Raw genomic sequence first — 12,156 nt, forward strand, 5'->3', positions numbered from 1 at the left:
CTTAGTTTTCTGTTCCTCCTGATTATCAATCTCTAGCCTTGGCAGGAATCTGCTATCTTCCTCTTTGTGTATTGTTACATCACTCCTGCACTGTGGTGATCAGAGTTGTATGCTTAACTCTGGTCAAATTGTAAATTTTCACTTGCAATAATTTGCTTTGCAGGATGTACTTTATCTTATGTACCTCATTTTTTGTATAAAGTAACTAATTTCAGTGGGGAAAAATAAAACTATGGATTTTGATTGCCATTACTCCAGTGATATTTTGAAATAAAAACAAAAAGTTCAGGAAATGCTGCAATTTTTTTTGGACTGATTTCTGCATTATTTGAACTGAGAACTTACGCACACATCTAGGGAGCTCAAATGTGGCCCGGAATTCCACCTTACTATTCCTCACTCCTGGTCATGTGTAGTATTTTATTACTGAGTAAGGTAGAGTGGCCTTCTTGGAGGTAGAAGCACCTTGAAATTCGTTATTGTTAATGTTTGCATATATTATAATGCACTTTATTTATAGTCTATCAGAATCAGGTTTAATATCTTTGGCATATTATTTCATACTAGTGAAATTTAAGAGACTACTAGACAGGTATATGGAGGAATTTAAGGTGGGGGTTTATATGGGAGGCAGGGTTTAAGGGTCGGCACAACATTGTCTGTCGAAGGGCCTGCACTGTGCTGTACTATTCTATGTTCATATGTCATGAAATTGACATGAAATTGTCATGAAATTGTCAAAAAGTAGTGAGGTAGCATTATTGTTCAAGGGTTCATTGTCCATTCAGTAATCTGATGGCAGAGGGGAAGATACTGTTCCTAAAACATTGATTGTGTGTCTTCACAGTCCTGTACCACCATCTTGATGGTAGCAATGAGAAGAGAGCATGTCCTGGATGATGGGGTCCTTAATGATGAATGCTGCTTTTTTGAAGCATTGCCTTTTGAAGATGTGCTTGACGCTGGGGTGGGGGGGGGGGTGGGGTCGGGGGTGCAGTGCCCGTGATGGAGCCAACTGAGTTTGCAATTTCCTGCAGCCTTTTTCAATCCTGTGCAGTGGTCCCTTCAGGCCGGGCAGTGATGCAACCAATTAGAATGCTCTCCACAGTACAAATGTAGGAATCTGGAAGAGTCTTTGGTGACATATCAAGACTCCTCAAACTCCTAATTAAATGTTGCTGCTTCTTTGTAATTACATTGATATGTTGGGCCTGGGGTAGATCTTCAGAACGTTGACACTGCTCATCCATTCATGCTGATCCCTCCATGAAGACTGGTGCTTCTTTCCTGGACTCCCCCTTCCTGGTCCACAATCAACTCCTTGATCCTACTGACACCAGGTGTAAAGATGTTGTCATGACACTAATTCTATCTCGCTTCTGTAAGCCTCCTCAATACCATCTGAGATTTTATCAACAAATTTATTGATAGTGCTTGAACTGTGCTTAGCTGACATAGTGAGAGTAGAGCAGTGGTTTAAGCGTGCATCCTTGATGTGGGCCAGCTGATTGTCAGTGAGGAGGAGATGTTATTTCTGATCCGCACGGACTGTGGTCTCCTGATGAGGAAGACTGGATCCATTTGCTGAGGCCCAGGTTCTGTAGCTTGTCAATTAGTACTGAGGGGATCATGGTGTTCACCATCAATGCTGAACTTCTGAATGTAGCCTCTTATGTAATGCAGTGGTAATTTCTGCACAGTAAAATCCCACAGGCAGTGATGTGTTAACGACCAGATGCACTTTGCAAATGATATTGGTTAAGAGATAACTGTCTGGACTCTGGGGAAAATGGGTTTATGCTAAGTAGGATCATGACATCTTTTACATCCTGTTGGGGGGACATACAATACAGGACCATTGTCTCCCATCTGATCTACAAGAATTCACCTCTGTCACTCTTTCTACTCCATTCTAATGTTTTGGAGTTTTCACCTAGATCTTTTGCTCCACTCTTTCAGGAAGGGTTTACAACTACGCAGCTGTTTTGTGGTGTGAGTGCTACCAAGTAATCATGACCAAACCAGCTAAATCATGTGAAAATGGAAATTTTTGTCTGAGGTGGTTCAAGTGATACAAGTCTGCTGACAAAGCTTGATGCTATCAGGTATAAGGTACAGCAACCCTGGTGCCGCTTGATCGTGTGTTTAACGCTTCGCAGCTGTAGATCCGGGGTATTTCTTCATCTGCCGCTTTATTTCAGCGTAAGGTTTCCAGTTAAGTTCTGAAAAGCACATGTAAGAAGGAGAGAAAATATGGCTGGCATTCAGACTTGTCCTCTGAATAGGCCAACTATTTATCTGCAAATCTTCTATGGCACACTGTAATGATGACAATGCGTAGTGCCCCTCATGCATTGTGGTGAGAGAAAAAATAAGCATTTATTTTTTGTACTTTGTATCATAAAAGAAATTTTAATGAAATAAGGCAGGAATACGGATGATTTATTGAGACACCCTCACTAGTTGGGATATAATGTGAAGCACAATAATTATTCATGTATAGGGACTGCTCTTGGTGGTGGGAAGTGGGGGGGCTATTTAGAAATATAAAAAACACATGAGCATCAGATAATATTTCATATGTTCACTTAGATGTATATTGTATAGAACATGATTGATCAGTCCAAATAAATTATACTTGTAATAATTCCAATCATTTGTTATTTAGATGTTGAAATACTTTTCATTGAATCCTTTTCAACTAAATATTGTAGTTTTGATGTTTTTTATCCACGACTGGTGATAGGGGGTGGAAGTGTGTTTGCTGATGCAGTAATAAAGATCTACCAGTAAGACTGAGTGAGCACTAATAGAAAGCACATTCTTCTGAAAATCTTCCAGTTTTACAAAGGCCCTTTGTTGGTTGTTTTTATGTTAAAAGAACAGCTGTTAAAATGAGATGATAATAGAGAACAGATTTAGATAACAATCTTAAATGAAAAGGAACATTGTTCCAAACAAGTCATGTACTTTTAGCAAAATAAACCTATAACAATGTTTTTTAGGTCCATTGAGCTATATGCATTGAAAATAATGGAGACTGTTCATTCCATCGTGTGCATGCTGCAGTCTAAAGAACTATCCCCGACCTAAAGCAGTCCTGAAGAAGGGTCTCAGCCCAAAACATTGACTGTTTACCTTTTTCCATAGATGCTGTCTGACCTTCTGAATTTCTCCAGCATTATGTGAGTGTCGCTTTGTTTCTCGTTTGGTCCTGGAGCATCATATGTGTATAATTTTTAAGTGTATCAGGGATTTTTGCCTGCACGACTTTCTAACTAGAAATAAGTTACTTCAATTCCTTTTCACCTCAATTACTTGAATTCTGTGCTCAATTCTGCAAGGGGAACATTGACTCCAGAGGGCCAGTACCTTGTTAGTAAACTGAGGCATAGCAAGGTTCTTCAGTTCCAACAAACATGAATCTTGAGCTACTGTCGTGTTCCTGGCCGACAATGTTTGCAGAAGCTGAAGCCCTCAAGCTGCAAGTTTTGAATTTTGAATGATGTCTGTGCTTCAGGAAATGAGTACCACACAATTTAAATGTGTGTGCAAAGAGAGGAATGAAACGGCAGGCAGCAAGTGGAGGGGCGTTCTGGATCTTACCCTTAAGTTGGTATTCAGCATGGAATATTGGTGAGGGTGAGTTCCTCTTGGAAATACAGTTGGACTCGATGGTAGAACAGTAAATGCTTTAGCTGTTCAGCTGGGGGTGGGGAGAGGAGCCGTTTGGGAGGATGGGAGGAAGATTAGGTGAATGTATGTAGTTGTAATAGGGCTGGCAAAATTGTGATTCTATGGTGCTTTCCTGTTTTTGGTCAACTATGCCACTGAGTTGGGACAAGCTAAGAAAATCAGCCAGCTCTTGTGGTCAGTATTTGTACTGATAACAGTGAACTGGAAAAGAGATTAAAATACAATGCATCCAATGAAGAAAACTCTGAACTAGTCCTGGTGCACAGCACTGATGAGTAGAGAAATAGAACATAGAATAGTACAGCACATTACAGGCCCTTGGGCCCACAATGTTGTGCTGACCCTCAAACCCTGCCTCCCATATAACCCCCCCCCCACCTTAAATTCCTCCCATATACCTGTCTAGTAGTCTCTTAATTTTCACTAGTGTATCTGCCTCCACCACTGACTCAGGCAGTGCATTCCACGCACCAACCACTCTCTGAGTGAAAAACCTTCCTCTAATATCCCCCTTGAACTTCCCTCCCCTTACCTTAAAGCGATGTCCTCTTGTGTTGAGCAGTGGTGCCCTGGGGAAGAGGTGCTGGCTATCCACTCTGTCTATTCCTCTTAATATCTTGTACACCTCTATCATGTCTCCTCTCATCCTCCTTCTCTCCAAAGAGTAAAGCCCTAGCTATCTTAATCTCTGATCATAATCTATACTCTCTAAACCAGGCAGCATCCTGGTAAATCTCCTCTGTATCCTTTCCAATGCTTCCACATCCTTCCTATAGTGAGGCAACCAGAACTGGACACAGTACTTCAAGTGTGGCCTAACTAGAGTTTTATAGAGCTGCATCATTACATCACGTTTCTTAAACTCTATCCCTTGACTTATGAAAGCTAACATCCCATAAGCTTTTTTAACTACTCTATCTACCTGTGAGGCAACTTTCAGGGATCTGTGGACATGTACTCCCAGATCCCTCTGCTCCTCCACACTACCAAGTATCCTGCCATTTACTTTGTACTCTGCCTTGGAGTTTGTCTTTCCAAAGTGTACCACCTCACACTTCTCCCGGTTGAACTCCATCTGCCATTTCTCAGCCCACTTCTGCATCCTATCAATGTCTCTCTGCAATCTTTGACAACCCTCTACATTATCTACAACACCACCAACCTTTGTGTCGTCTGCAAACTTGCCAACCCACCTTCAACCTCCTTATCCAGGTCGTTAATAAAAATCACAAAAAGTAGAGGTCCAGAACAGATCCTTGTGGGACACCACTAGTCACAACCCCCCCAAACTGAATGCACTCCCTCCACCACGACCCTCTGCCTTCTGCAGGCAAGCCAATTCTGAATCCACCTGGCCAAACTTCCCTGGATCCCATGCCTTCTGACTTTCTGAATAAGCCTACCGTGTGGTACCTTGTCAAATGCCTTACTAAAATCCATGTAGATCACATCCACTGCACTACCCTCATCTATATGCCTGGTCACCTCCTCAAAGAACTCTATCAGGCTTGTTAGGCACGATCTGCCCTTCACAAAGCCATGCTGACTGTCCCTGATCAGACGATGATTCTCTAAATGCCCATAGATCCTATCTCTAAGAATCTTTTCCAACAGCTTTCCCACCACAGACGTAAGGCCCACTGGTTTATAATTACCCGGACTATCCTTACTACCTTTTTTGAACAAGGGGACAACATTCACCTCCCTCCAATCCTCTGGTACCATTCCCGTGGACAACGAGGACATAAAGATCCTAGCCAGAGGTTCAGCAATCTCTTCCCTTGCCTCATGGAGCAGCCTGGGGAATATTCCGTCAGGCCCCGGGGACTTATCCGTCCTAATATATTTTAACAACTCCAACACCTCCTCTCCCTTAATATCAACATGCTCCAGAACATCAACCTCACTCATATTGTCCTCACCATCATCAAGTTCCCTCTCAGTGGTGAATACTGAAGAGAAGTATTCATTGAGGACCTCGCTCACTTCCACAGCCTCCAGGCACATATTCCCACCTTTATCTCTAATCGGTCCCTTCACTCCTGTTATCCTTTTGTTCTTCACATAATTGAAGAATGCCTTGTGGTTTTCCTTTACCCTACTCGCCAAGGCCTTCTCATGCCCCCTTCTTGCTCTTCTCAGCCCCTTCTTAAGCTCCTTTCTTGCTACCCTATATTCCTCAATAGACCCATCTGATCCTTGCTTCCTAAACCTCATGTATGCTGCCTTCTTCCACCTGACTAGATTTTCCACTTCACTTGTCACCCACGGTTCCTTCACCCTACCATTCTTTATCTTCCTCACCGGGACAAATTTATCCCTAACATCCTGCAAGAGATCCTTAAACATTGACCACATGTCCATAGTACATTTCCCTGCAAAATCATCACCCCAGTTCACACCGGCAAGTTCTAGCCTTATAGCCTCTTAATTTACCCTTCCCCAATTAAAAATTTTCCTGTCCTCTCTGATTCTATCTTTTTCTATGATAATGCTAAAGGTCAGGGAGCGGTGATCACTGGCCCCCAGATGCTCACCCACTGACAGATCTGTGACCTGACCCGGTTCATTACCTTATACTAGATCTAGTATGGCATTCCCCCTAGTCGGCCTGTCAACATACTGTGACAGGAATCCATCCTGGACACACTTAACAAACTCTGTCTCATCTAAACCCTTGGAACCAATCAAGTGCCAATCAATATTAGGGAAGTTAAAGTCACCCATGATAACAACCCTGTTATTTTTGCACCTTTCCAAAAACTGCCTCCCAATCTGCTCCTCGGTATCTCTGCTGCTACCAGGGGGCCTATAGAATACCCCCAGTAGAGTAACTGCTCCCTTCTTGTTCCTGACTTCCACCCATACTGACTCAAAAGAGGATCCTGCTACGTTACCCACCTTTTCTGCAGCTGTAATAGTATCCCTGACCAATAATGCCACCCCTCCTCCCCCTTTCCCCCCTCTCTATCCCTTTTAAAGCACTGAAATCCAGGACTATTGAGAATCCATTCCTGCCCTGGTGCCAGCCAAGTCTCCGTAATGGCCAATACATCATAATTCCGTGTATGTATCCAATCTCTCAGTTTATCACCTTTGTTCCTGATGCTTCTTGCATTGAAACACACACACTTTAGCCCTTCTACCTTACTACCTTTATACCCTTTGTTTTGGTGCTCTTTCCTCAAAGCCTCTCTATATCTTAGATCTGGCTTTACTCCATGCACTTCTTTCACTGCTCTATTGCTCCGGGTCCCATCCCCCTTGCAAATTAGTTTAAACCCTCCCGAACCATGCTAGCAAACCTACCAGCAAGAAATAAAATCATGCATTTCAACATATGACCGAAGAGTTGATGAAGGAGAGAAGTCTTGGGTTATTGGGATGGTTCTTTAGGAGATGTGACCCGCATTAGTGATAGGGCCACATTTCATAGGTTTGCTGGTACTCGAGGTGAGCTGTTACTCTGCCCTGGCAGGGGGAGAAGTGTCCCCAGAACATTTTCAGGAAGCAGAAAGATCAAGTTAGGTTGGAAGGTAACAAAGCCAGGTAAACAAACTTGGAAGGCTAAGGAACCAAGCCTGAAAAAAACACAGCAAAGTTTGCCGGCATGTTGTGCTAAAGGCCAGGAAATGAGGCTGATGAACTGAGGCCATAAGTATGCATGGGGAAGAATGAATATCATGTCTGCTGTGGGCACATAGCTTAATCGAGAGCAGCAGGGTTGATTATTCCCAGATTAACTGCTTTCAAAGAAGACAAAAGGGAATAAAATGTAGGGGAAGTGTTGCAATATTCGGCAACGAAGTAATTTCAGCTATGAGTGGGATTTACATGCCAGAAAACTCAACAAAGTAGGCTTCATGGGTTGAAATGAAGGACAAACAGAGAGCAATTACATTCAGCAGATGCATGGTAATTCCCAATGTTACTGAGAGAAATATATAAACACACTGACGGCAAATGAAAAAAAAAATTGTTCACCAGAACGTCACAAACCTAATGGGGGGGGGGGGGGGAGGAAACAGTGCCAGACAGAGAAAAAAACAGGAACATGCTGGGAACACCCAGCAAGCTGGGCTGCATCTGGGAGAAGAAAAGGAGAGTTAACATTTTGGATTGGAGACCCTTTGTCAGAACTGGGGGCTGTTGATGGGGTGGGGGAATATTTCTGATAGAGTAGAACTGCGATGGCCATAGAGATAGGCTTTAATAAAGATTTTCTGGTCAATGATTGAATGGGAGCAGTTAGAGAAAACATACTCAAAACAAGATAGATAAGAGAGTTGGGGAGTTGTGAAATGCAGAGTAGGAAAACATGACTGATGTGTGCTTCATTCCCAGAGAACCATCCCACTCCCAGTCAGGCCTGTTGGTTTCTGGCTTCCTGTGCTGTTACAACTAGGCCTAATACCAGCTTGAGGAACAGCACCTCTTCTTCCATCTGGTTTACTCTCAAAGCCTTCCCCATGAGTGGGTATAGCCACAAGGCAGCAGAGGTTTGAGATCAGGGTTTTCCTTCTCCTAGATGAGCTGCCAACCATGGCTGATGAGCCTCATCTGCCTTTGTCCCTTCTGGAAATAGAACGGTCAGTAGAATGGTTCTGCTGGGCTTAGTAGCTAAGCCACATGTGAAGGCCTGGAGCTGAATGAGATTTTCAGAGGCTATTTGAGATGCATGCCATTGGGAACATTTAATAGGTAGTGGGAGCTTATACCCACTACCACCCCTGGCCATGACAATCTTAAGGAACCAACGACCAATTAAACCATTGAACGGTATGTCTTTAGACTTGTCTATATCCCCACTCTCTAACTTCTTCCATTCATTCATTGGATAGATAACCTTGTTTATGGCTTTATCTTCCATGGTCATCCCTGTTTTACCCCTTCTTCTGCCTCCCTGCAGGTAAACAAGCTTCTTTTGGGTCACTGACCTGTAACATTAACTCTTCAATCTTCTCACAGATGCCTCTCGACCAGCTGAGTACTTCTAGAATTTTCTGTTTTTTTTTAGATATCCAGCATTTGCAGTTTTCTCCCCCCCCACCCAGATTTTCAGTTCTAGACAGTGGGCAGATGGTAGGAGTATTATTTAGGTGGTGGAAAAATAATTCATTTAGACTTGATATGGAAGTCTCGGCTTTAAAGTTGTCAACTGGGACAATTCATTTTACTCCAAAGAAATAATTTAGCTAAGTTGGACTGATGACAATGGTAAACCCGTGTCAGAACGACACAATTATTCAACAGGTTAGATTCAAAACGGATGGTTTGAACTGTCAAATCCGAACCCCTCTGGGTATTGGGAAATATCTGCAGCAGTTAAAAGGCAAAAAAACCACATGAACCCGAAGTCAAGTGCTGAGAACGCAGCATGTCAGAAAGCCTCGGAGGCCTTGAAAAGTGGTGTTAAAAATAATTTAGGAAGAGGAAGAATGCATTGCAAGTCACGTTAAATAAAATCAAGAAAAGCTCAAAGGTGTTTTATAAATAATGACCAAGGACAGAATAGGCCCTTTTAGAGATCAAAGCAATAAATTTTATACAGAAGAAGATACGGGTTCGCTTCTCAGGGAATGCATATTTTCAGCCTTCACACAAAGGGACAATAAGGGTACTGTAGTTAAGGAGGAAGATTGTGAAATATTAAACATAATAAAAACAGTTAAAGGATGTTGTCTTGAAATGAGCTAAGTTGAATAAACTCCCTGGTGATTAAAAGAAATCTTGGAAAAATCAGTCTGTGACTTACAGTTTTTGACCTCTGGTTATAGACTGGAGAACTGCTGGTGTTGTTCTCTTGTTTACAAATGAGAGCAGGACATATTGAGTAATTTTAGACCAGTCAGTCTGACATCAGTGTTAGACAATCATTAACGTTCATATCCGCTTCTCAATATCTGATGTAAATTTCCTTTTTCGACCTTTGCTTATCCTGGATATCCAAGATATCCAAGGAGTTCCAGATTTAGGAGTGAAATAAGTTATTGTTTCATTCTGCATGCTTTGGCCTTACATCGTTTCCTCCTTGTATTATGCCAATGCTTGGACATTGGTTTACTTTGAAATAACTTTGTAGCTCAGTAAAATCTGTGCAAAGTCTGTGAATGTTGGAAATGCTAGGCTAAAACAGAAAATGCTGTTTTCTGAGATCTCTCTCTCTCTCTGTCTCTCGTGATTAGTGAGAGCCATGAGGAAGGTGTTGAAGGGCAGTTTGCTAACATTGTTCTCGTCAATAGGTCTAACGGCATTCATGTTGAGTGACGTGCTGAGTACGTTGTGGTTGAGAAGTGCAGTGGAAAAACCTGAGACTGTCATTGTTATAGATCACAGGAAGATAAGAGAATGGAAGGAAGGAATCCTGGAGCTGAAAGGAAGAGTCTATAGTTCCATGTAAGGACTCCTGGCCAAATAGAGCCAGTAAATGAAGAGTTCAGCATTATCAAGAAGGTATAAGGATTTGAAACCAGGGTTTATGCTTAAGGTTGATAGTTTGGAATTAGATCAAATGTGAAAATATGGCTGGACTGGTAACAAGGATGAAGGTGGGGTGGAGGAAAGTGAAATGGGGAATAGATGTGGAGGACAAATTCAAGAGCTGATGGAGGATGCAATACTTGAAACAAAGTGGAAGTCTTTTTGTTGAAAATATTCACAGTAAAAACAGCTTTTCTTTAATTGAAAGTTTTATCATGACGAATTGTTGTTCTGTATCATAATGTTACTAAATCTAACTAAATGATGAATAATGCAGCCAAAGTATATTCTTATTGATATTATTTCTACCTTCATAGTTTTATAGTGACCCCGAATTTGCCCTTTGCTTGCTACGTACTAAATGCAATGTTCCCAATGAATGGTACAATACTGCTTTAAAAAATTGTTTGTCTTTATCTTTGGGAGTTTGGTTGTGAAAGTCTGCTATTGCACGCTTTGTGGTACAGCTGTGTGTCAATAACGGTATGCAGAACCACATACAGAATTGAAAGGATGAATCTTTCTGATGTTCGATTGCATATTTAACAATTAATACATAATTTGTGAAGAAGAAGCTTACCTACTGATTGAAACTATTGCCACTGTAATAAATTAACGTCAAATCCATTCTACCTGACAAAATACTGGCAGACAGGTCAGGGCGCAGCCATTTGCCTTCTCCAAACACAAACAAGAGAACCAAGAGAAGCTAAAAGTGAATTAGTAAATAAAAGTTCCTGTGGAAAGGAAGTGGTGTTCCCTAGGTCACTAAGCTCATAGATCTAAGTCAAACATTGCACAGCTACTCACTATGATGAAGGGTTTCCCCTGAAACATTGATAGTTCATTCCCCTCCATCGATGCTGCCTGACCTGTTGAGTTCCTCCAGCATTTTGTGTCTGTTGTTTAAGATTTCCATCATCTGCAGAATCTCTTGTACACTCAGTAGACCAGATTTTATCTGTGTGGTGTGCTCTGACAGAGCAGCAATGCTGGTGATCGATAACATAGTTCAACCCAGATAGTGTGAGGTGATTCATCTTGGTAGGTCAAATATGATGGCGGAATATAGTATTAATGGTAAGACTCTTGGCAGTGTGGAGGATCAGAGGGATCTTGGGGTCCAAGTCCACAGGACAATCAAAGCTGCTGTGCAGGTTGACTCTGTGGTTAAGAAGGCATATGGTGTATTGGCGTTCATCAGCTGTGGGATTGAGTTCAAGAGCCATGAGGTAATGTTACAGCTATATAGGACCCTGGTCAGACCCCACTTGGAGTACTGTGCTCAGTTCTGGTCACCTCATTACAGGAAGGATGAGGAAACCATAGAAAAGGTGCAGAGGAGATTTACAAGGATGTTGCCTGGATTGGGGAGCATGCCTTATGAGAATAGGTTGAGTGAACTTGTCTTTTTCTCCTTGGAGCGACGGAGGATGAGAGGTGACCTGATAGAGGTGTATAAGATGATGAGAGGCATTGATCGTGTGGATAGTCAGAGGCTTTTTCCCAGGGCTGAAATAGCTAGCACGAGAGGGCACAGTTTTAAGGTGCTTGGAAGTAGGTACAGAGGAGATATCGGGGTAAGTTTTTTTTACGGAGAGAGTGTTGAGTGTGTGGAATGGGCTGCCAGAGAAGGTGGTGGAGGCAGATGCAACAGCGTCTTTTAAGAGACTCCTGGATAGGTACATGGAGCTTCGAAAAATTGAGGGCTATGTGTAACCCTAGGAAATTTCTAAAGTAAGTACATGTTCGGCACAGTATTGTGGGTCATAGGGCCTGTATTGTGCTGTAGGTTTTATATGTTTCTATGTTCTATGTAAATGTCTGTTCAGTGATATTTTAACCAGGTATTACATTAACAAATCTTTTCTGGTCTTCCCCGTAAGCCAATTTCAACTTAAGTATTTGAAGCGACACTCCGAGTATGAAGTTCTGATTGTTTTTGTTTGGAATTCAGAATACATCCAAAAAAAAATTAGT

General features: G+C 42.1%; 1 long non-coding RNA gene across 1 annotated transcript in view; it reads right to left on the bottom strand.

Annotated features, from left to right (window-relative positions):
* Positions 1-9,497, bottom strand: part of LOC140724962 (uncharacterized) — a 30,163-nt gene extending 20,666 nt beyond the window's left edge. Inside the window, exon 1 of the long non-coding RNA XR_012098227.1 lies at positions 9,452-9,497. This is a non-coding gene — a long non-coding RNA (uncharacterized lncRNA). The remainder of the gene's footprint in view (positions 1-9,451) is intronic.
* Positions 9,498-12,156: the final 2,659 nt, after the last annotated feature.

Source organism: Hemitrygon akajei, chromosome 3, assembly GCF_048418815.1.
Source record: "Hemitrygon akajei chromosome 3, sHemAka1.3, whole genome shotgun sequence".
Lineage (NCBI taxonomy): Eukaryota > Metazoa > Chordata > Chondrichthyes > Myliobatiformes > Dasyatidae > Hemitrygon > Hemitrygon akajei.